This window comes from Dasypus novemcinctus, chromosome 30, assembly GCF_030445035.2.
Source record: "Dasypus novemcinctus isolate mDasNov1 chromosome 30, mDasNov1.1.hap2, whole genome shotgun sequence".
Classification (NCBI taxonomy): Eukaryota; Metazoa; Chordata; class Mammalia; order Cingulata; family Dasypodidae; genus Dasypus; species Dasypus novemcinctus.
The window spans coordinates 6,381,020-6,403,758 of record NC_080702.1 but is presented as its reverse complement, the minus strand read 5'-3'; the positions used below and the strand labels follow the sequence as shown (position 1 = coordinate 6,403,758).

The following is a 22,739-nucleotide window of genomic DNA, read 5'->3' as shown; positions in this document are numbered from 1 at the left end:
CTGGTGATTATTTTTGCTTTGAATTAAGGTTTAGACAAATCACAGCTCACCTAGAGAGTGTGGGACTGACATCAAGGCCCTAGGACCAGAGCGAACAAAGGATGAAAAGTCACCTCTGCTCTGTATAGTAAAATGCATATACCTAAGATATGACATATTTCTGGACAATTTCTCTTAAAATACGCATAGGACCCACTGAGTCTATGACTCTCCTTTCGGAGGAATAAAGGATGGAAGGAGACTGCTTGAGGAGGCAGGCAAGCTAACGTTAGATTTTAATTATAAAACAAAGTCTAAAACTTAGGTATGTTTATTAATCACCATTTTACAGATGAGCGACAGGCACAAAGATCTCAAGTACTCTCCCTCAAGTGACCCAGCAAGTACATGTCAGGATCTAGGTACAGGGAAGTCTAACGTTAGGCTACACCCTGTGAATATGACTTCACAGGAGTCACAATTCCACCCAAGCTGGGCTGACCTCATAGCCCACAGCGAGTCTCAACTACATCCAAGTCCTGCAGATGTGATGGTCTGAAAGCACCTCCCCTGCCAGGAGAGGCATCGTACAGATGGTGGAAAGAGCCAGGCACCAGGCACTGTCCTCCACTCTTTTCACTCTACTAAATGGTGAGTGAGTGATGACTGTATATGTGACCCTGTGCTAGGCCCAGGGCAGGGAGAGAGGAATGTAAACCTTATAGGAGTCATTTACAATCCAGGGAGCAAAAGCTAAAGAATCAGCAAATACAACATGAGGGGTCAGTGGTAGGATAACAGAGCAGGTAAGAAAGATATTGGCAGTGGATGTGGTTCAAGCAGTTGGACACCTGCTTCCCATACGGGATGTCCCAAGTTTCGTTCCTGGTGCCTCCTAAAAACAAACAAGCAAATGAATAAACCAACTGACTCAGTGGTTCAGTGCCAGCTTCCCACAAACAAGGTCCCAGATTCAATGTCCAGCCCTGGAATCCCCAAAAAAATTATTTTACCCAAGTCAGAGGAGACGAGATTGGAGCTGGGGATCAAAGGAGGAGGAAGCAGCCAAGTGGTGAGGAGGTATTTCCACATCAAAGAATTAGCCAGTGACAAGGGGACAAGGAAGACAGTCACCAGCTAACCTCCAAGGCCAATAAGCATATGAAAAGATGCTCAAATTCATCAGCCATTAGGGAAAGGCACATTAAAAGTATGATGAGTTATCACATCACACCCATTAAAATGGCTATTATTTTAAAAATTGGAAAATACCAAGTGCTAGTGAGGATGTATATAAATAGCAAACCTTATACACTGGTGGCAGGAATATAAATAATGGAGCCAAATATGGAAAACAGTTGGGCAGTAACTCAAAAAGTTAAATTAGAATTAACATATGACCTGGCAATCCCACTTCTAGATATACATCGAAAACAAATGAAAGCAGGATTTAAGACAATTATTTGTGTACCAATGTTAACGCACAAAATACAAAAGGTAACAGCAAATACCCACCAAGAGAGGAATGGATAAACAAAATGTGGTAAATACATACAACACAATATTATCCAGCTTTATTAAAGAATGAAGTCCAGATGCATGTGACAACATGGATGAACCCTGAGGATATTATATGCATTGAAATAAGCCAGACACTAAAGGACAAATAATGTATGATCTCACTGATATTAACTAATTATAATAAGCAAACTCAAGAGATTTAGAATCTAGAATAGAACTTACCCAGGGACAGAATGGGTATAGCAAATGTAGAGTTGATGCTTGAATTGTGCACAATTTCTATTTAGGATAGTGATGATGGTAGCACATTATTGGGAATGTAGTTAACTGTGCAGAATTATGTTTATGAGTAAGATTGAAAGGAGGAGTTTAAGGTCATGTACTTTACTAGAAAGGAAAGTTAGAAGCCAAAACACGGGATTGTTTAAGTGAACACTGTTGTGGATGATGGACTGGGGTTAATAGTACAAATACAAGGCTATTTTTTCATGAATTATGACAAATGTATGAAACTATTATATGTTGTTAATAATAGAATGGTATATGGAAAAAAACACCTAATGAAAACTATGAACTATAGGTATCAGTAATATCTTATTTTCCTTCATCAATCCTAAAAAAGGTACCACACTAATGCCAAGTGTCAATAGAGAGATACATGGGAACACTGTATTTTTTACATGAATTTTCTATAAACATACAACTTCACTATTAAAAATTTTCAACAATTTAAGAAAGCAATAGGCTAAGTGAAAGAAACCAGACATAAAGTACTAACATATTCTACTATTTCATTAATATAAAATGTCAGGATAAAGGAATTTATAGAGATGGACTAAGATTAGTTGTTAGCTAAGGATGGGGTTGAGGGATGACAGGGATTGAGAGGTGACTGCTAAGGGGTATGGGGCTTTTCTTCTTGGAGTGAGAAAATGTTCTAAACCTGATTGTGTTGATGAGTGCACAGCTCTTTGATTATACTAAAAGTAACTGTGGACACTTTCCATAGATTGTATGGTATGTGAATATATCTCAATAAAACTGTTTTTAAAACTTGGTGCACACATTGTAGTCCAGTATAAGAACTTCATATTTTACTATAGCTGGGAATATATGGGGGTTCAGTAAAGAATAACAAGGGACAGGACCTGACTCAGGCTTTAACAGGCTCATTCTGGCTACAAGATAAGAACGGCTACAAGATAAGAACCACAGTGGCAAGCAGATCAAAATGCAGACCAGGTAGGCAGCTCTCACAGTAGTCCCGGCAAGATACATGGTGGATTAGACAAAGCAGTAGCTGTGTAACAAATGGACCACACTAATGAAAGATGTTGTTCATGGGGGAAAGTGTGGTAGAGGGAAGGAGTAGAGTACATGGGAATCCCCTATATTTATGATGGAACATTTATGTCATTTAAAGCTACTTTAAAAACAAAAAAGTTTTTTTTTTTTTTTAATTTTTACATAGAAGCAGAAGAATCAGTGGAGTGGTCAGAATAGGCAATAGAAATACTGGGGCATCATCAAAACTATTTGATATTTGAAAACATGGAGACAGAATCCTAAGGAAGAGTGCACTGAATGAGAGATCCATAAAAAAACAAAAATGACACATCGTTCTTCAACAAACTTTAAAATACTGATCTGCAAATGATAAATTATAAAGGCAAACTACTGACAGGCAAAAATATTTGCAAACTTATGACAAAGAAAGAACACATATCTAGGAAATCTAGAGCTGATATCTGGAACAGATATCTAGAAAATTGGGAGTGGATATGGCTCAAGCGAGAGTGCTTGTTTCCCATATGGGAGGTTCCAGCTTCAGTTCCAATACCTCTTAAAAAAAAAAAAAAACAACAGAGAACCAGCAAGCAAACAAAAAAAAACAACTTGATCGAGCCAATTTGGCTCAGTGGTTGAATGTTGGCTTCCCACTTTTGAGATCCCAGGTTCAAACTCCAGACATGGTTCTAGGAAAAAAAAAAAAAAATTCCTATCTAGAATATAATAAAAGAATTTCCAAACTTCAATCATAAAAACATTACTATTAGAAAGTGAGTAAAATACATGAACAAACATTTCACCACAGTAGATACACAGATAGGAAATAAGTACATGAAGAGATGCAATGATATAATTAACAATTAGGGAAATGCAAATTACACCATTATTAAGACAATGTAAAGTGACAATACCAAATGCTGTTGCTAATGCACAGAAGTTGGATCTCTCTTTAGTGCTCAAAGATGATAGTCACTCTGAAAATTACCCGTTTCTTTAAAACTAAATATACACTTATCATACAGTCCAGCAAGTGCACTCCTTCACATTACTCGCAAAAAATGAAAACTAAGCCCAGATTAAGCATTAGTTTGTTCTTTGAAAAGATAAAACTGATAAACCTCTACGTTAATCAAACATAAAACAGAGAAGATACAAATTACCAATACCAGGAATGGAAGAGGGGTCATCACTACTAGTTCCCTACACATTGAAAGGATACTCAAACAAGACTATGAACAACCCTATGTCCAAGAGTTTGATAACTTACATGTAATGACCCAAAACTCCTTGAAAGATACAAATTAACAAAACTCATACAGGAACAAAAGTATAATTAGAATAACCCTATAGTCATTAATTTTTTGAATCAATAATTAATGACATTTCAAAAAACAAAGGACAGGAATATAAAACCAAAATTTTGTCCTATTGTCTAGGAATGTTCAGCTGACTAGGGGCCTCCTGGAAGGAAAATGCACATAACAGGACATACTTCAAATGCCTGGAGTGACCCCTCCCCATAATCTGTATTTATTATTTTGTATTTTGTGGAAAATAAACACATGCTCATATTAATAAACAAATCAAATGTTGAAACAGGTACACAACTAAAGGTAAGCCACTCTCTCTCCAGTCCATTCCCTCAGTTCTACCCCCTCCTAGACATCCACTTACAATTTCTCTCACCTCCTTGAATGAATAGGCCAGCCAGGTACAAGCATATATATCTGTGATTGATCGTACATCCTATTTTTAAACTTTTACCTGAATTATTAAGTTATTCAGCCATTAAGTCAAACTTTCTTAAGTAAATTTCATTATACACCCAATAACATGACCATATAACATAAAGTCACATCAGGATATTCTTAGTGAGAGGGAGTGACATGAAAAAGTAGGACAACAGACATAAACCAGGACTGCCCTGGACAAGCAGGAACACACCACGTTAATTTACAAATCAGTGCTCTGGAGTCCCCTCAGGTCCACGGCAGACAAATGCACCACCTCCCACTCCTGCCACAGGACGTTCAGTGCAGTAAAGGACAAGAAACTCAGCAGAAGGGTCGGCTCCCTCCTCACCGCACAGGACTAACACCTACCACAAACATCCCCAGGCTGCAGAGCTCAAGGTGGCCTGGCACCTGGGGAGCCACAGCCATCACCCAAGGCCTGGCTACTGAAGCCTGGACACCACCTGCCAAGGCCTGCAGCCTGCAGCTGAGCATCATGGGAGGAGGCAGGGCAGCTTCCAGGACCACCCACCAACTGCCAAGGCCTGCAGCCTGCAGCTGAGCATCATGGGAGGAAAGGGGAGGGGGCAGCTTCCAGGACCACCCACCAACTGCCAAGGCCTGCAGCCTGCAGCTGAGCATCATGGGAGGAAAGGGAAGGGGGCAGCTTCCAGGACCACCCACATGCAGGCCCACCCAGACCACAGGGCCCAGCCAGGGCCTAGGGACTGGGATGGCCCCACCCGCCTCCTGGTCCAGGCACTCCAGAGTGCAAATACTGGACCATCTGTACCATTCCTCATCTTTTCAGAAAGGTTTTTTTTACGAATTTTAACATTCTCCACTTAATTTCTTTTTAGCTCTTTCTATTCTTTTAACCTTCACTTTGTACTTAAGTATCATCTTGTCACCCTATTTCTTAAGAGATTACATTTCACTTTTGAACTATTTTCCCATTGTTCTTATTATGGTATTCTCATTCACTATGAGTTTTTTTCAACTTATGATGTCTTATCATACATTGTTTCATTTTCTTAATGCCTTTTATCTTCTTTTCAGAAAGTATATTTCAGAACATCATGTAGTCATGACGAAGAGCTTTCATTCGCGGTAAGATACTCTTCACTTACTCCTTTTCTCCCTGTATTACACAGGTACTTGAAAGTAACATGCATTTTTTTCTGTTGGTATTCGTACACTTTTAAAAAATTGTGGATTAAAGTGAGATTCAAAACAGCTTTCTCAACAACACAGATTTCTCTTTCTAGATTTTTCATGAAAGGTTTTGACGGATGAAAGCTTTCTTCCTGATATTTCTGGATTCTGTACTTCTATCATTCTTATAAACGGGCCCTCACTCTCATTACTTCTATTGCACCCTTTGTTATCTATTTTGTCTTTCTCCAACTGACACTTCTTTTATATGTACTCCTCCCTTGAAGAGAACATTACCACATCACCAAAATCTAAAGGTCCATATATTTTCAAAATCAATTATCTAAGTTATTTCAGTAAGTTACACTGGATTTCATTTCTAAATTATGTTCTTTGTGTATATATGTACTGTATTCCTACAATCATTAGATTTTAGTTTCTTATATTTATTTTATGATGAAATGTTTTGTTTTTATACTTTGAGTCATTTGCCTACAGAGTGATTAAATTTCTATTTAATTTTATATCAATCTTTTCATACATACTTAGTGTTTGCAACGGCAGTTTATATTCCGCAAATTTTTTAAAAATTTCCATTGCTTTAGATTCACAATCACATAGGTTCAATGTCATTAATATCTGGAATAAAATATTACCACCTTATGGCTTTATATCTATCATCAGGAAAATACACCAACATCCCGCAAAATAATCTTTATACTTCTCATGGTCCTCAAGGATTCCGGTGAGTACTTGGTTCTTGCTCCAGTTAAAGTACTATTTTATAAATAACCTGTAAAAAGAAAAGTTCATTTAATAGGGTTTTCGGAATTTTTAAAGTTTAAGAACACAAACATTTCAGGCATACTATCATTATCTTATTATTAAAACTGGAACACATGCATATTAGTAAGAAATATGTAATTCAAAACCACAAAAATGTAGGTCTTAGACAATTAGCTCCTATTCCAGGATTTTAGAAATGCACTCACAGGCACCCCACATCCTGGGGGCTTTCTGCTGCTCTCTGAGTGGACAGTCATTGGGGGAACACATTCCACTCTGTTCACAGCTGCACTGACATAACCCACTGCTAACACACTCAAAAGCGGAAGACTGAAAGTCTTTCCCAGTAGGTCAGGAACAAGATGTTAGCTCACTTTCATCACTGTTATTCAACATTATACTGGAAGTTTCAGCCAGAGCAAACGCGCAAGAAAAAGAAATAGTCATCCAAATTGGAATGGAAGAAGTAAACTGTCCTAATACACAGATGACATAGAGTTTTAAATACTCAATCCCAAAGAATCCACAACACTACTGGAACAAGTGAAGACATTAAGTAAACTTGAATTGTACTACACATACACTCAAAAGTCAGTTTTGTTCATACAGCCGAAAATAATAAGAAATAGATTTTTTTAGGAAAATCCATTCATTTAGCCTCTAACAAATAAAACACCTAAGAATGAATTTAATGAAAGGGTGAAGCAATTCAACAATTAGCAATGAATTTAATGAAAGGGTGAAGCAATTCAACAATTAGCAAACATAGGTGAATGATATTTTCGAAGACCTAAATGTATGTCTAGACATCCACTGTCCATGGATGGTAAGACTCAATATTATTCTAATACCAATACTACCCACAGGTATCTGTCGTGCTTATTCAGGGGGTCTTTGACTTTACCACTGTTTCCTATCTGTGTTTTAAAATCACCAAGCCATGAACAAACACAACACAACATGGTCCAATCCTTACTGTATTTTCTTTTCTGCCATTGTAGGAGACCTTGAAAGTAAATGAAAATGGTAACTATTCTAGGCTCATCAAAGTATGTAACAAGAAAAACAGATAAAATAGGGGGCTTCCTGCAAGCTGTAGGCTGGAGACCTAGCCTGGTCCCAGGCTCAAAGTAGAATGAGGATATGATGAAAGGTTTTCCATTAAGGAGTTCTGTCCTTCCATCCACAGTCCCGAGGGAAGGATCTGTTCATTTGGGGGTTACAGGTTAGGCTGAGAGGAGTCTTACGAGAATCGATGTAAGAGTCTCTGTGGGGTGACTGTGAGATTGTGTGTGAGCTTGTGGGGGGGTGACTGTATGAATTTCCCCCAGGTGACAGGGACTGCTCAAGCTCGGGTGCTCCAAGGGGAGGGGCCTTAATGTGAATCCAGGCATGTGGCTCCAATGCTCTGAACTACAGACCTGCAGTTATCACTCAGACATGGGACCAGAAGAAATCACAGAAGGAAGCGGATAAGGCTCATTAGACTGAGGTCCTGCCTACTTACGGGAGATCCGTGGTTTGGTTCCCAGTGTCTCCTAAAGAACACAGTGAGATGGCACTATGGGCAGACACGGGAAGCTGACACAATAAGATGATGCAACAAGAGACACAACAAAGCAGAGAGAAGAGGTTTCCAGTGCCTCCTGAAGAAGACAGCAAGCCGGCACGGCGGGCAGCCACAACAAGCTGACAAATCAAGATGATGCAACAAGAGACACAAGGAGAAACAATGACAGAAAAAACAAAGCAGGGAAGAGAGGTGGTTTAAGTGATTAAGCACCTCCCTGTCATATTAGAGGTCCTTCTGCCTAAAAAAACAAAGACAGACAGACACAGCAAAGGTAAACAATGAGGGGGTAGGGAGAAATAAAGAAATAGACATAAATATTAAAAAAAAAAAAAAAAAAACCAAAATAACAAAAAAAGAAACCATGCAAGGTAGGTTCCATCATCTGTGTATGTGCTTACAATTACCTGAGTCTACAGAGAGACCAAACTGTCCATCTTTATAAGGTGGCCTCCAAATCACAGGGCCTAGGGAAGCTAGCTGTGCAGATAACCTCAGACTCTGGCACAGTTTCTGATGTCCAACACTAAAGGAAAGGCCTTTTGACTCTGCGTTAGATCAAAATCCTGAGAGTTGTGAGACATCACATAGAATCCTCTATCAACCCTCATGTTGATGTCACAGCCAGGAGCTCTGCCACCACACAGAGGCACTGGAAAGAAAAGTTAGTGCACTGGATTATATCGTTACCACAGACCCTCCAGATGCTAAAATCCTATGAGTCAGGGAAGAGGATGAGACTCAGTCAACTGGGCTCCCATCTACCATATGACAGGCCCTGGGTTTGCTTCCCAGGACCTCCTTGAGACGGCAAGCTGACCCGCACCTGCACAGAGCTGACAGCCTGCATCCGTGGAGAGCTGGCACAGGAAGATGATGCAACAAAGGAATACAAGCAGACACAGAAGAATGCGCAAGGAATGGACACAGGGAGCAGACAGCAAGCAAGCAGCAAGGGGGAAAGGAGAAGTAAAAATAAATTTTAAAGAAAAGCCTACGAGTCACACAGTAGGGCTCTGACAAGCATGAACTCAGATTCCACTTGGTACTTAACCTGGTATCCACAACCTTTGTTGTACTCCAACTAGAGAACAACCTTAGAGGGAGTCAGCATTGACCCTCTGCGTCCCTCCATAATGACAGTCCCACTGTTAAGGGCCAGTAATTCAAGAAATAAACAAACATGATAGAGAAAAGAAAGACTGGATGGAAAAATACACTATTATTAAGTGGTCATTGTTAAATGGTAAGATATCAATGTGTTCATACCTATAATTATATTTACCACAAAGATTAGTGAATAAATGTGATAGAATGAATTGCCTGGAATTGAATTGATTTCACCAAAAAAAGGTTGCCTGTAATCAATCAGAAGCTCCTGCAGTATATCTGGTAAATGCAGTGTCACTTTATGCAGATCCATGGAGGCTGAATTCATTGGAGATGTCAAAAGACACTGGTGAAGGCGGCGGACTTGGCCCGGTGATTAGGGCGTCCGCCTACCACATGGGAGGTCTGCGGTTCAAACCCCAGGCCTCCTTGACCCGTGTGGAGCTGGCCATGCGCAGTGCTGATGCGAACAAGGCATGCCCTGCCACACAGGGGTGTCCCCCGCGTAGGGGAGCCCCACGCGCAAGGAGTGCATTCCGTAAGGAGAGCCGCCCAGCACAAAAAAAAGTGCAGCCTACCCAGGAATGGCACTGCCCACATGGAGAGCTGACACAACAAGATGACACAACAAAAGGAAACACAGATTCCCGTGCCGCTGATAAGGATAGAAGCAGTCACAGAAAAACACACAGCGAATGGACACAGGACACAGAGAGCAGACAACTGGGGGGGGGGGGGAGGAAGAGGAGAGAAATTAATTAATTAAAAAAAAAAAGACACCTGTGAAGACTTCCAGGAAGATGGCAGACTAGGAAGACATGGGACTGTCTCCTCCTCCAATAAAGCAGCTGGAGTACAGACTGAAATGGACTGGAAAAAGATCTAGGCATTGGGTCAGCAGGTGAAGGCTGGACACCACCCAGAACAGAGAGGGACAAAGGAGAGGAATCCTAACAGTGAAACCCTGAGTTGAAAGCAGAGGCTACTACTGCTGGCACCCTCCCCCACACTGAAGACTTGAGAATACTCAGGCCTCTGAGCCAAATTTACACAAAGACGTCTCCAGAGATCCACTGCCCCTGGAAAGGGGAGAGAGAGGGACACAGCCTAAGGCTGACGCTTCTGACCCACAAATCTGGTCTGCTGTGTTTCCAACCAGCCTTTCCAGGCCCAATCTCCTTCTCTTACAGTTAGGACTGATTGTCAAAGACTGACCTCTGCAGATGAGCAAGTTAGGCCCTAAACACTATTCCATCTATCTCTGGAAGTGGCTCCTCAGGAAACAGAGGTTGACTGTCACTGTGGGCACCAAGGTGGAAGGGAAAATGGACGTTAAATGTGTGGAACCAAAGTAAATGGAGGGCAAGGGAGGAGTTTCTTGAGAGTACACAAGGATGGATATAAAACATGTAATATTACACCATAACATATAGGAGACGACAGACTGATAATGTAAACTATAATGTAAAACATAGGAGAACTAAAAATGTAAAGAACTGTGTATCCTAAAGTATGCACCATAATGTAAGCACAGATATTACCATGTTAGAAAGCTAATATCTCAGACTCTGTACATCACCTTAAGTAAATATGATGTGAATAGGGTGTAAGAGTATCGCTGTGGAAGGAAAAAGGTGTTGTGGTGGATGTATGGGAGTGCTGTATATTATATATATGCATTGCTGTGGTCTAGGACTCCTACGAATAAACGCTGAATAATTGGGGGGGGGGGGAAAAGGATAGGATGTGGAATTTTTTCAAGTCAACATTCTTTATCTAAGTTCTTTATCTAACTTTATCCAAGTTCTTTATCTATCCTTTAAACCCATCGCTATATGCCATTCCCTAGTAAGGGACCATGACATTATATTGGGCTTCAAATTTCGGGGAGTTCTGGATCACAGAGTGTTTCAACAATGGCAATGGAGGGATACTGGTATGGGATACCAATGACAGGTGATATATGGCTGACAGGGAGCTGTACAGAACATATGTCCAGGGTGCATGGTAATGATTGGATATACTCATAGTGGCAACAATTAAAAACCCAGCAGGGGGGGTACTGGGTTCCTGGCCAGTGGTGCTCTGTCGTGGTCCCTAGGGGAGCAGCGATAGTCTCCCAGGTACAGCGGGGGGACCGGGAGGGAGTGAGGGTTCAACAGTGAGCCCCTGATGCTAATGACTATGCTTGTGAGCTGATAAACCTAAAATAAGAACAAGGCCTAGAGCAACATTGTGCCTGGGAATTTCCTCCTGTCAGCCTTCATGTTACTCAAATGTGGCCAGGCTCGAAGCCAAACTCAGCATGTAAATGCAATGCCTTCCCTCCAGCGTGGGACATGACACCCGGGGATGAGCCTCCCTGGCAACGAGGGACCACTATCAAATACCAACTGATGATGCAACTGGAAAAGGACCTTATATGGAAGGTTCAATGCGGATCAGCAGAATATCCATGTCTACATAAAACAACATGACTTTAAAATGCTGTTTGACCTAAAGTAAGGGGGAAATGGAAAGGAGAAATGAGTTTATATGGCTACGAGTTTCTAAAAAAGAGTCTGGAGGCTGGCAGAAGGATTGCCCTCATGCACAACTGAGCAGAGTCAGAGAGACAGATAAAGCAGATACAACCCCCAGATATTGGTTCCTATGAAGGCTAAAGAGACCCATGAGAGTTATGGTCATGGCCGATGGGGTTTACTACCAGGGCAGATGGCCCCTCTCTGGAAATGGTGTTTATGTGTGATGAATCTGGACTCAGATGGGATCTCCCTTCATAAGACTTTCATACTAATCTGCTGGAGGTGCAGTTAACGTTGGGGTTTAAGATATAGTTAGGGGATTTGAATCTCTGGACTGATAATGTGATAGCCAGGTCCTGAGCCTCAACAGACTCCAGCACCTACAATCTGATTTATTGGACTTACCACACTCAGCTAAGATGGAGTTGAAGAAGGACAATCACCACACCATGGAGCCTAGAGTGATTACAACTGAAAATGGGAGGATGGCAGCCAGCATCCATGTGGAATCTGAGCCTCCTCTTGACATAGAGGTGCAATGGACACAACCAATCCAATGTCCACATAGAAGAGGTGGCACTGGATTGGGAAAAGTGGACATGGTGGACGATGGGTATGGGGAAGGGCAGGAAGAGATGAGAGGTGGGGGCGTATTTGGGACGTGGAGCTGCCCTGGATGGCGCCTCGGGGGTAATCACCGGACATCGTGGATCCTCACAGGGCCCACTGGATGGAATGGAGGAGAGTATGGGCCATGATGTGGACCATTGTATATGAGGTGCAGAGGTGCCCAAAGATGTACTTACCAAATCCAATGGATGTGTCATGATGATGGGAACGAGTGTTGTTGGGGGGGGAGAGGTGGGGTGGGGGGGGTGGTGTTGAATGGGACCTCACATATATATTTTTAATGTAATATTATTACAAAGTCAATAAAAAATAAATAAATAAATAACAAAAAAAAAAAAAAGGACTGACCTCTGCAGCAAACAGGAGAGAAAGGGAAACAGCCTAAGGCTGACTCAGCTTTTGGCCCACAAATTTGGTCTGCTGTGTCACATGAGCCCGGGGCCCAGCCATTATTTGCCTGTAAAGGAATAAAGAGATCTGACCCTCTCAATCTTCTCTACTGAACAGAATGACTGTTGAGGACACAGAGGGGAGTGGGATCACTTCCAACCCAGGAAAAGGGAGGGGGCTGCCAGAGAAGGCTGAAGAACTGTTTCTAAGAAAGTTGAAATTACAAGCTCTTAATCTCCAGCCAAGAACTTCTGCCCACACTGATCCAGCCTGTGTCACAGCAAGAACACTCCAACCAGGCACTGAACTGACAGGGCTGCAAAGAATGCCACCTCCTAGCAGAACTAGATAGTGCACATGAGAAAATTAAAAATAAGTTCAATTAGCTTTTGCTGGCCTTTATAGCTTCCCTCCCAATGCCTAGGAAGCAAGTCTACAATCCATTACTGGGTTTGATATTAGCAGTTTGACATTATTGATGAATTCCAAAAAGAAATATCGGATTATGTTTGTAAACTGGTCTTTTCCTCTGGCATATTAAATTATATTTTATTCAGAGATTTACATGATTAAATAATGATCAAGGCGTTTTGATTGGGTCACATCTTTAGGACGTTGCATCCTCGACTCCTTGGCGGGTGGAGACTCACTGAAAAAACATGACAGAAGAGATGGTTGGAGTTTGGAGCTGGAGCCCAGAAGTGAACACACAGGAGAACATCACCAGAGATTAGAGACAGCTCCTCAGACACAGCAGGAGTCCAAGGGAGGGGACAGAGCTGTTTGCCTGATCGTCTATAACCAACCTTGTAGAAAGAGAAAAAGCCTAGACATCTTCACATTCAACAGCTGACCTTGAGGAGAAAACAGAGGAGCTAATCCTGGAGAGAAAGGAACCCTGAGAAGAGAGGAACCCCGAAGTCTGAACCCTGGCAGGCATCGGTATCCATCATGTTCCAACACATGGCATGGTGAGGGAAATAACTTATACTTCATGGCCTGGTATATAAGCAACTACCCCAAATAAATACCCTTTATAAAGGCTAACAGATTTCCCATATTTTGCATTAGCACCACTTTGACTGACGAATACACTGGGTCCAGAACCCAGTTTTGAGCAACTAACAGGGAGAACCCTAACGATCCAGGTTGAATCAAGAATCAAAGAACACGAATAACACACAGCCTCCCACCACCAAATCCCAATAAAAGAGAAAGAAATTGAGCATCTGCATAAACTGCATCCCAATCAGATGCCTAGCATCAGCAAAAATTTACAAGCCATACTAAGAAGGAATACACCAAACCCCCAAGAGATGCAGGATTTGAGAGAAGTAATTAACGAGATGTATACAAATTCCCAAAGTCAAATAAATGAAATGAAAGACAATGTGGTTAAAGTAATGAATGAGATCAAGGACTTGCTGAAATAAGCAAAAAGAAAAAGGTGAAACCAGAAAAAGAAAATTAACAGAGCTAATGGGAATGAAGGACACAATAGGTAAGATCAAAAACAAATTAAAGGGAAGCAGATGTGGCTCAATTGATAGCTTCCGCCTACTATATGGGAGGTCCAGGGTTGGATACCCAGGGCCTCCTGGCCCGTGTGGTGACTGGCCCACGTGGAGTGCTGCTGCACTCAAGCAGTGCTGCCTGGCACAGGGGTGCCCCCCAAAGGAGTGCCTCCCCACCAAGAACAGCCACCCTGTGCAAAGGTACAGCCCCACCAGGAGTGGTGCCACCCACACAGAGAGCACACGCAGCAAGATGATGCAACAAAAAGAAACTCAGGAGAGGGAGGAGAGCAAGATGGCGGCTGAGTGAACTTCCCGGTTACTACCTCCTGTGGGGAATTGGCTGGGCGGCATTGGAGACTCTTTGGGACCGGGCTGTTTCGGGACTTTTGCTGGTCCAGAGGTGTCTGGACATCAATTTGGAGGGAAGGTAACAGAGAGGATCCGTCTGTGAAATATATACGGACATCCCAGCTACGTGTGGAGGATTCCCTCCTTGGGTAGGCAGAGCTGAGGCGTCTGGCGCCGCGGCGGCTGGCTGAGCCGGGCCGAGTGCCGAGCGGCGGCCGCGTCCGGGGGGGTGGGTGCCGAGCCGGGCCGAGCGCCGACGGCCGAGAGAGCTGGGCCGAGCCCGGCGGTGGGGTTTTTGTTCTTTCTTTTTTTTTTTTGGAGGCTCTGCAGTACTGGGAAGTTCATGGGCCCTGGGCGGCCTATTGGGGGTTGGTGGGAAGGGAAGTGCTTGTGGACTAATTTGGGCAGACAGACGGGGATTTTAGGGCAAAGTGGGGGCAATTTTTGATTGCGGACACAAACAATAGCGTTTCCGCCTAGAGCCACACACCCCCCCCAAGCCCGGATGCTGACCTACAGCAGTCTCAAAGGGATAGCAACAAAGAGACGCTACCAGGGTCTCGCGGGGTGGCAGACGTTTGGAAGCTGATTAGGGGAATATTTTGTGAAGCGTGGGAATTTCGGGTTTGGACTCTGTTATTAGCATTTCTGGCTGGAGCCCCTCCCCCGGAACTGGATATTGATCTGAGTCATTAAATTGGCTGCAGCCTAGAGGAGCCCCTAGTTGGACGTTCCCGGGGACCACAGGGTGGGAGGGTTCCTGAAGTCAATTGGTGATATATCCACACAACAGACCCTAGTAAGTAAGTGAATTGTAGAACACAGAACACAGGATAGAGCTTGTGGATGAGACCTCACCGATAGGGCTGGCATCCAGCTGCGGAGATCCCTGAAGGCAGTGATGCACTGTGGTGCTCCCAGGCTTCCTGTTAACTGGACGCAAGGTTGCCAGGTCTGAGCTCCCTGGACTCTAACGGCCCACACGCAAGAGACTCACACCTCTTGAGGCCTCAATACCTCAGACTGTCCATCCCTGAATCCACCACGCCCTGAGGTTCTTCTGAGGCCCTTGAATGTCCTAGCACTCAACGTTTGCATTTTTTTCTTCTTTGTTTTGTTTTTATTTTTATTCTATTTCTATTTTTTATTATAGTTTTTTAATGTTCTGATTCCTGGCATTGCATTATGCCCTAGTCTTTTCTCCCAGCGGCTCCCCCAAAGTCTCCTTTTTTTTTTTTTTCCCCTCTCTTTCTTGTCCCTGATCTTCTTCTTATTCTATTTTATCTTAACAATACAATAGGTCCTGCAGGAAACACCTCACATTTGCTGGGTTTCCTCATCCTCCACTGCCTCATTTCTCTGTGAATAGATTTAGGCTATCTACACTATCCCCTTTCCCCTACAACTTGATATCCTCCACCATCTGCTATCTCTCCCATATTCCACCTCCCTTTCTTTGACCCACAAAGTGTCTAACTCTTAATTTCTAATACCTTTGTTTAGTTTTCCATCTGGTATCCGTCCTTGAAACTATTACCTCTCTTTTCTCTTTCCCTCTCTTACGAAAACAATAGCTTCTTAGTACGTACCATATTCCTCCCATATTCAGTCGTCTACTTCATTAAAGGTACTTACCTCATTAAAGGTACTCATTAAAGGTACTATAACTCCACACAATTTACACGATCTAACCTCCATCCTCCCAGAACTCATATTGTTGCTTTGTTAACATATATCACCAATACTACTTTACACTTTTTCCTTCCTTACACAATTGCCTTTCCCCAGCACTAACACTTTCCTTTAAAGTGAACTTAACCAGCAATAAGAAATTGGAATAGGAAGAACAAAGGGACAAAGAGAAGATATAACACTTACACAAAAACAACAGCTAATTAATCTCCAAGACTAGACAAAGAAGCTAAGGAACTGATTAAACCCATCAAGGAAAAATGATGACAAGACAGCAACAAAAATCTACAAACCAAACCAGTAATCAGGAAAACATGGCTGAATCCAATCAACAAACTAAAAATCAGGAAGGGGAGAAGATCTTCGCACAAGCAATGAAAGATCTCAGAACATTTATCACCGACAAATTTGATGAAGTAATGAAAGAGGTTAACAACATGAAGACAACACTTGGAGGGGAAATTGCAGACATGCGCAAAAAAATAACAGATATGATGGAAATGAACACCACAATTCAAGAAATCAAAAATACACTTGCAGCAAATATCAGTAGACTAGAAGAGGCAGAGCAGAGAATTAGTGATGTGGAAGACTGTGCATTGGAAATCAAACAGATAGTAGAAGTGGTCAATAAAAAGGTAGAAAAAATCCAGATAGGACTTAGGGACCTGAATGATAATGCAAAACGCTCAAACATACGTATTATAGGCATTCCAGAAGTAGAAGAGAAGGGAAAGGGGTCAGAAGGAGTGTTGCAGGAAATAATGACTGAAAACTTCCCAAATCTACGGAAAGAGACAGATGTACATATCCAAGAAGCACAGCGCACTCCACTGGTCATAAACCCCAACAGGCACACCCCAAGACATATACTTGTCAAATTATCCAATGCTCAAGACAAAGAGAAAATTGTAAAAGCAGCAAGAGAAAAGAAAACCATCACATACAAGGGAAGCTCCATAAGATTATGTGCTGATTTCTCATCTGAAACGATGGAGGCAAGAAGGCAGTGGTATGATATAGTCAAGGTACTAAAAGAAAAAAAGTTCCAACCAAGAATACTCTATCCAGCTAAACTAGCATTCAAAAATGATGGAGACTTCAAAATACTCACAGATAAACAGAAACTGAAAGAGTATATCAACAAGAAACTTCCCCTTCAAGAAATACTTAAGGGAGGTCTGCAGGAAGAAAGGAAAAAACAGGACAGTCAGAGATGAGGAGAGTGTAAGAGCAACAAAAAAGACAAAAATAGAAGGGGAAAACAAAATATTACAAACAAAATATAACAAACACAAATCCAACCAAAATATGGCTACCACAAAGAATTCTCTGAACGTAATAACACTGAATGTCAACGGACTAAACTCACCTATCAAAAGATTCAGACTGGGACACTGGATAAGGAAATATGACCCATCTATATGCTGTCTACAATAGACACATCTTAGACCCAGAGACTCATGGAGGTTGAAAGTGAATGGCTGGAAAACAATCATACAAGCAAACAACAACCAAAAAAAGGCAGGAGTAGCTATATTAATATCAGACAAAATAGACTTTAAATGTGAAACAATTGTGAGAGATAAAGAAGGATACTACATTTTCGTGAAAGGGACAATCTGTCAAGAAGATTGAACGATCATAAATATTTATGCTCCTAACAAGGGTGCCTCTAAATACGTGAGACAAACGCTGGAAAAACTAAGTGAAAAAATAGATGCATCTACATTTATAGTGGGGATTTTAATACACCACTATCAAATCTGGACAGAACATCTCAAAAGAGAATCACTAAAGAAGCAAAACATTTGAACACTATACTAGAAGAGCTGGATCTAATAGACATATATAGATCATTACACCCAAACACAGCAGGATATACATTTTTCTCAAGCGCACATGGAACATTCTCCAAGATAGACCATATGCTAGACCACAAAGAAAGGCTTAATGAATTCAGAAAGATCGAAATCATACAAAACAATATCTCTGATCACAGTGGAGTGAAGCTGGAAATTTGCAAGGGATGGAGGCCCAGACGTCACACCACACTTTGGAAATTAAACAGCACACTCTTAGAAAAACAGTGGGTCAAAGAGGAAATCTCAAAAGAAATCAATGACTACCTTGAATCAAATGATAATGATAACACAACATACCAAAATTTATGGGATGCAGCAAAAGCAGTACTGAGAGGGAAATTTATATCCATAAATTCACATATCAAAAAAGAAGAAAGAGTAAAAATTGAAGAACAGCACTTTTGACGGAATTAGAAAAACAACAAAAAAGTAAACGAACAGGAAGAAGAAGGAAGGAAAAAACAAAGATAAGAGCAGAACTAAATGAAATAGAAAATAAGAAAACACTTGAAAAAATAAACAAGAACAAGAGCTGGTTTTTTGAGAAGATCAACAAAATTGACAAAGCTTTAGCGAGACTAACAAAGAAAAAAAGAGAAAAGATGCAAATACACAAAATAAGAAATGAGAAAGGTGATATCACCACTGACCCCACAGAAATAAAGACTACTATCATAAGAGGATACTTTGAAAAACTATATTCCAACAAAAATGACAATTTAGAGGAAAAGGACAAATTCCTAGAAACACACAAGCAGCCCATATTGACGAAAGAAGAAATTGATGATCTTATCAAACCAATCATAAGCAAAGAGATAAAATCAGTCAATAAAAATCTCCCAACTAATAAGAGCCCAGGGCCAGAAGGCTTCACAGGTGAATTCTACAAAACATTCCGGAAAGAACTAACACCAATCCTATTGAAACTATTCCAAAAAATCGAAACAGAAGGAACATTGCCAAACTCCTTCTATGAGGCGAACATTACCCTAGCACCAAAGCCAAACAAAGACACCACAAGAAAGGAAAATTACAGACCAATTTCTCTAATGAACCTAGATGCAAAAATACTTAACAAAATACTTGCTAATCATATTCAACAACACATTAAATGAATAATATACAACGAACAAGTGGGATTCATTCCAGGTATGCAAGGATGGTACAACATGAGAAAATCAATTAATGTGATACACCACATAAACAGACTGAAGGGAAAAAATCACATGATTATATCTATAGATGCAGAAAAGGCATTTGACAAAATACAGCACCCCTTCTTGATAAAAACACTCCAAAAGATCTGAATACAAGGAAACTTTTTGAACATGATAAAGAGTATATATGAAAAACCTACAGCCAACATTGTTTACAATGGAGAAATCCTAAAATCCTTTCCTCTAAACACAGGAACAAGACAAGGATGCCCATTGTCTCCGCTCCTATTTAATATTGTCTTGGAAGTACTTGCACGAGCACTGAGGCAAGAACCAGATATAAAAGGCATTCAAATTGGAAGGGAAGAAGTCAAAATTTCATTATTTGCCGATGACATGATCCTATACATAGAAAACCCTGAGAAATCTACAACAAAGCTTCTAGAACTCATAAATGAGTTCAGCAAAGTCGCAGGTTATAAGATCAATGCACAAAAATCAGTAGCATTTCTGTACACCAATAATGAGCAAGATCAGGAGGAAAGCAAGAAACAAATACCATTCACAATAGTAAATAAAAAAATCAAACACTTAGGAATAAATTTAACTAAAGAGGTAAAATCTTATACACTGAGAACTATACAAGACTGTTCAAGGAAATCAAAGAAGACCTAAATAAATGGAAGAATATTCCTTGTTCATGGATAGGAAGACTGAATATTATTAAGATGTCTATCCTACCAAAACTGATCTACACATTCAATGCAATCCCAATAAAAATCAACACAGCCTTCTTTAAGGAACTAGAAAAACTAACTATGAAATTTATTTAGAAAGGAAAGAGGCCCCGAATAGCCAAAGACATATTGAAAAAGAAAACGAAATAGGAGGAATCACACTTCCTGACTTCAAAACATACTACAAAGCTACAGTAGTGAAAACAGCATGGTATTGGCATAAGGAGAGACACACAGACCAATGGAATCAAATTGAAAGTTCAGATATAGAACCTCATGTATATAGCCATACAATATTCGATAAAGCCACCAAACCCTCTCAACTGGGAGAGAATGGCCTATTCAACAAATGGTGCCTGGAGAACTGGATGGCCATATGTAGAAGAATGAAAGAGGATTACCATCTCACACCTTATACAAAGATCAACTCAACATGGATCAAAGACCTAAATATAAGAGCCAAGACCATAAAGATCTTGGAAAGCAGTGTAGGGAAACATCTACAGGACCTTGTAATAGGAAATGGCTTCATGAATATCACACCAAAAGCACAAGCAGCAAAAGAACAAATAGATAAATGGGACTTCCTCAAAATTAAAGCCTTCTGCTCCTCAAAGGAGTTTGTTAAGAAAGTAAAAAGGGAACCCACACAATGGGAGAAAATATTTGGCAACCATATATCTGATAAGAGGCTTATAAGTTGCATATATAAAGAACTCATAAATCTTGAAAACAAAAAGATAAACAACCCATTTAAAAAATGGGAAAAAGATTTAAACAGACACTTCTCCAAAGAAGAAATACAAATGGCTAAAAAGCACATGAAAAAATGCTCCAAATCTCTAGCTATCAGGGAAATGCAAATCAAAACTACAATGAGATACCATCTTACTCCCATAAAATTGACAGCTATGAAAAAAACAGAAGAATACAAATGCTGGAGAGGATGTAAAGAAAGGGGAACACTCATCCACTGCTGGTGGGAATGCAGAAGGATACAACCATTCTGGAGGACAGTTTGGCGGTTTCTCAAAAAACTAACCATAGATTTGCCATATGACCCAGCAATACCACTGCTGGGTATATACCCAGCAGAACTGAAAACAAGGGCACAAACAGATATATGTACACAAATGTTCACAGCAGCATTGTTTACTATCGCCAAAAGGTGGAATCAATCCAAATGTCCATCAACAGACGAGTGGATCAATAAAATGTGGTATATACACACAATGGAATACTACTCGGCTGTTAGAACAAATACACTACAATCACACGTGATAACATGGATGAACCTTGAGAATCTTATGTTGACTGAAGCAACCCAGGCATTGAAGGACAAATACTACATGACCTCAATGATATGAAATAAACAAACTGCCTCAGAGAGCTAGAGTCTGGAAAAGAGGCTTACAGGAAATCGGGGGGTGGAGGAAGGATGTGAGTTATCGTCTGTAGGGGTGGAATCTCTGATGAGCAGGCGGTAAGTATGAGCACAAAGAAGGGACAAAATGGGGGCAAGAGGTTACCTTCGGGTGGGGCTTTGTGGGTTTGAGGGGGGCTGAGGAGGGGCAGAGGGGTAATATTGTCAAAAAATTGGGGGGAGGGAGGGGCAACATACGAACATGGGAGAGTGTCAGGTGTACGTTGAGAACAAAATGTTGAGAAAATCGTATCAAAGTATAAGTAGGAGGGTTACCTGTTTAGGATGCTCAGGGGATATGGTCTGATGTGCGACGGAATCTGGGCGAATTGCTGAAGGCTCATTTTGCCAAGGTGGGTTGTACCATTGGGAAGAAACCCAAGAAGTTAGAGTTGGGGTGGACCCACATCCTGGGGAGGTCTACTGCCGTCAAATAGAGAGAACTGTATCTCTAGTGAGAAAGGATGGCTCCCAGGGCATTAGGGCAGTTGAGAAAGTCAGGCCCTGAATACTGCTGCAAGTATCTCTGGACATGGCTTCTCGGGAAATGGAGATTGGCTGGTGGTGTGGGCCCCAAGGGGAGGGGAAAATGGATGTGGAATGGATGGAACCAAGGTAAATATGGGGGCAAGAGAGGAGTTTTGTGAGAGTACACGAAGATGAATATAAAACATGTAATATTACACCAAAAACATATAGGGGACGACAGACTAATAATGTAAACCATAAGGCAAAACATAGGATAACTAAAAAATTTAGAAAACTGTACAACCTAAAGTATGGACCACATAGTAAGCACAGATGTCATCTGGTTTGAAAGCTATTGTCTCGGAATCTGTACATCAGTTTCAGGAAATATGATATGAACAGTTAAGAGATTATCGCTGTGGAAGGGAAAAGGTTTTATGGTGAATCTGGGGAAGTACTGTATATTGTATATATGAATTTCGGTGATCTAAGACTCTTGTGAAGCTGACATTATGTTGGGATTCACTTTACAGGAAGTTTTGGATCACAGAGTGGTTCAACAATGGCAGCGGAGGAATACTGATATAGGATGTTATTGACAGGATATATATGGTTGACAGAGAGTTATACAGGGCATATGCCCAGGGTATATAGTAATGTCTAGATATACTCATAGTGGAAACAATTAAAAACAACAGCTGGGGGGGTACTGGGCCCCTGGCCGGGGGGTCACTGTCATGGACCCTGGGGGAGCAGAGGCAGTCCCCCAGGTACAACGGCAAGAACCAGGAAGGAATGAGGGCCCAACAGTGGGCTCCTGATACTAATGGCTATGCTTGTGAG

The 22,739-nt window shown here is 41.2% G+C and overlaps 1 long non-coding RNA gene across 2 annotated transcripts in view; it reads right to left on the bottom strand.

Moving 5' to 3' along the window:
- Positions 1 to 6,467, bottom strand: part of LOC131276945 (uncharacterized) — a 128,122-nt gene extending 121,655 nt beyond the window's left edge. For both annotated transcript variants that reach the window (XR_011647770.1, XR_009184160.1), the window contains exon 1: positions 6,338 to 6,467. This is a non-coding gene — a long non-coding RNA (uncharacterized lncRNA). The remainder of the gene's footprint in view (positions 1 to 6,337) is intronic.
- Positions 6,468 to 22,739: the final 16,272 nt, after the last annotated feature.